Here is a 3,131-nt window from a genome sequence, read left to right as displayed (position 1 = left end):
GCCTTCATGGAAGAGCCCCCACGGTCGCCCTCGGCCCTGGACTTAGGCCCCCGGCCCCTCCTTGCTCAGGCCCAGGAGCTCTCAGCCCCTGATGGAGACCCTGGTGGGGGGCAGGCTTCCCTCCTGGACACAGCAAGGCTCTGCGCCCAGCTCCCAGCTGGGGCCTTTACACTGGGTCCTCCTCGGTACCCCCAGAATGGCGGGGACTTAGCCCCAGTTTCCAGAGTGGGAAACTGAGGTTCTGAGCGGCGAGCAGGTCAGAGGGGAGGAGGTATGGGCTGGCTGGGCCAGGCCTGTGTGACTCAGCCTGGTTGCTTTCCACTACTACTACAACCTGCTATTAATAAAAGACGCGGCTTTTGGAAGGGTCCCCGGAAGCCGGCTCGCATGTCCACTCTGGGAGCCTGCGCAGGGCTCAGGGTTAGGGGAGCTGGCGGCAGACGGAGCCGCCTTTGGTCTTTGACTTTCCGGGGTTTGTGGAAAGTTGTGAGCACAGATCAGAGTAAGGAAAGGCCGCACCCGGCGGTCCACTGACCAGATTTCATGCATGTTCCCTTTTTTTTGGCCCTACTGGCTCTCTCTCTTTTCTGTTGGGGCAATGGTGTGTTTGAAAGTAAATTGCAGCCCACGGAAATCTTCTAGGGCAAAATAAGGCACCGTCTGGTGTTTGATTTCAAATACTCCTGTGTTGGAAAATCAGGACTCCAGTGAGGGCTGGGATCGGGACACAGCTGCCCATGTGTTGCTGAGAACAAGAATGTGCCTTTACTCTTTAGTTTTGGTTCTGCTGGAAATTTTCCCTCATAAAAAGCTAAAAGCGATTCAGTAGGCTTCAGACATCACAAACTGTGCCTCAGGTTTCCGTCTCCCATCAAAGAAAGGAAAATTTCCAGCTCAATGGCAAAACTTTTTTCAATCACAAACGGTAATTCTTTACAATGAACTGACACCCAGTCTGCCTTCCGCGGCCCCCAGTTTCCCCAAACACGCCTCCTGTGGCTGCTTTATGGGGTCGGTAGTCAGTGTCGACACAGCCTTGGGGAAACTGCAACACTCTGCCTTTCCTAGTATTTCAATTTCCCTCAGAGCATCACTGACTCAACGGACATGAGTTTGGGCAAACTCTGGGAGACAGTGACTCACAGGGAAGCCTGGTGTGCTACAGTCCAGGGGGCCGCAAAGAGTCGGACACGACTGAGCCACTGAACAACAGCAACACAGCGTATTACTGATTCAAAAACTAAAATTAAATAATGCATTGGAGACTTTTCATTCAGTGCTGATCTGGTGTCAGGCCCTCCCTGGCTCTTTTTTTGCTTTCTGTTCAAGACTTAAGGAAGTCCTCCTTACAAGTCTTTGCTGAATAAAATGATGGCTTCCAATTTACAGATGGGGAAACTGAGGCAGGGGCCGGCAGGTGGCGACAGGCAGCGCTAGGGTCCCCGAGTTTCTGGAGACTCCAGGCTATCTTCTGCCCCACCCCCCAACCATGCAGGCTGGAGCTGAGCCCCTGCCCTGGGGGCCTGGGGCGGCTGTGAGTGTGTGGGGAGGGCTGTGGGAGAGCGAGTGCCTGCAGGCCAGCTGCTGGGCAGGAGCTGAGAGATCAAGCTGCAGAGCTGGCCACCTGGGCCCTTGGGGTGAGGGTCAGAGGGGCCGCTGCAGGCCTCCGCCCTCCCCAGTACCTGCCCCCCCCTCCACCAGAGGCTCACCGATGATCCGCAGAGCTTTGCACCTCCCCATTTAGTAACACTGTCCCATGGGGTCACCCGGAGTGACCTGGAGAGGCAGGTGTGCCGGGGGAGGGGGTGCTCTGGCCCTGGCCCCTGGGTGCACACACCCCTGGGTAAAGCTGGGCTCTGGGCCTCCCCTCCCCTTCCCGTGGCCTCTGCTCTCCAGCCCAGGCGCTCTGCTGGTGACCTCCTCCTGCCTCTGACCCCCGGCCAAGTGTCCAGCTGCCTCCCTGCCTCCGTTTCCTCCTTAAGAAACGGGAGCGATTGCTGGTCCTACTCAGAGTGTACTGTTAAAGAAACATCTAACATTTGTAGCATACATTTATGGTGTATGTTGATTGTATCTAACACAATAATAAATGCAATATACGTGATCTGATATTATATACACCATGTCTGGAGAAGGGAATGGCAACCCACCCCAGTATTCTTGCCTGGAGAGTCCCTGTGGACAGAGGAGCCTGGTGCGCTACAGTCCATGGGGTCACAGACAGTCAGACACGACTGAGCAACTTAACACACACATGTAGAATGTACTATCATATACATTATATCCAGCATTTATTTATATGTTATTTATATACTTGATATCTTTTTCCAAATAAAGATTACATAAAAACTCCAGTATTCTTGCCTGGAGAATTCCACGGACAGAGGAGCCTGGCGGGCTACAGTCCATGGGGTTGCAAAGAGTCAGACACGACTGAAGCCACTTAACATAGCAAAGACATAAATAATTAACTTACACTTCAAAATAAAAAAGAAAGAAAGGAAAAGGGAATTCCTTGGCAGTCCCGTGGTGGTTAGGACTCTGCGCTTTCACCACCAAGGGCCCAGGTTCGATCCCTGGTTGGGGAACTAAGATCCCACAAGCCACAAACAAAAAAAAATTGTACTTCAAAGGTTGAGCAGTTGATAGCTTACCTGCCCACCCCCCAACCCTGCAACTCCCCACCATCCTTGGGCCAAAAGAAAAAAAAGAGATAGAAAGAAAAGCCCTACCATTAAATCAGTGTGTTTCATCTGTAAAGAGTAAGACTTTAATTGGGAAACCTTAACTGTTGGCGGTTATCATGGTGCATCATGAGGACTGGGCTCCCTGCCTGCCCTCCTGTGTTCATGGCACTCACGTCTGTCTCAGTCACACCCATGGGGTGGGTGGCTTTATTTCTACATACACTGGATTTTTGTTGTTGTTGTTGTTCAGTCACTTAGTCACGCCTGACTCTTTGTGACTCCGTGGACTGCAGCACGCTTCCCTGTCCTTCACCATCTCCTGGAGCTTGCTCAAACTCATGTCCATCGAGTCGGTGATGCCATCCAACCATCTCATCCTCTGTCGGCCCCTTCTCCTCCCACCTTCAATCTTTCCCAGCATCGGGGTCTTTTCCAATAAGTTGG

This window comes from Bison bison, unplaced genomic scaffold (genome assembly GCF_000754665.1).
Source record: "Bison bison bison isolate TAMUID 2011002044 unplaced genomic scaffold, Bison_UMD1.0 scf7180017851244, whole genome shotgun sequence".
Classification (NCBI taxonomy): Eukaryota; Metazoa; Chordata; class Mammalia; order Artiodactyla; family Bovidae; genus Bison; species Bison bison.
This window is presented reverse-complemented; position numbering follows the sequence as displayed.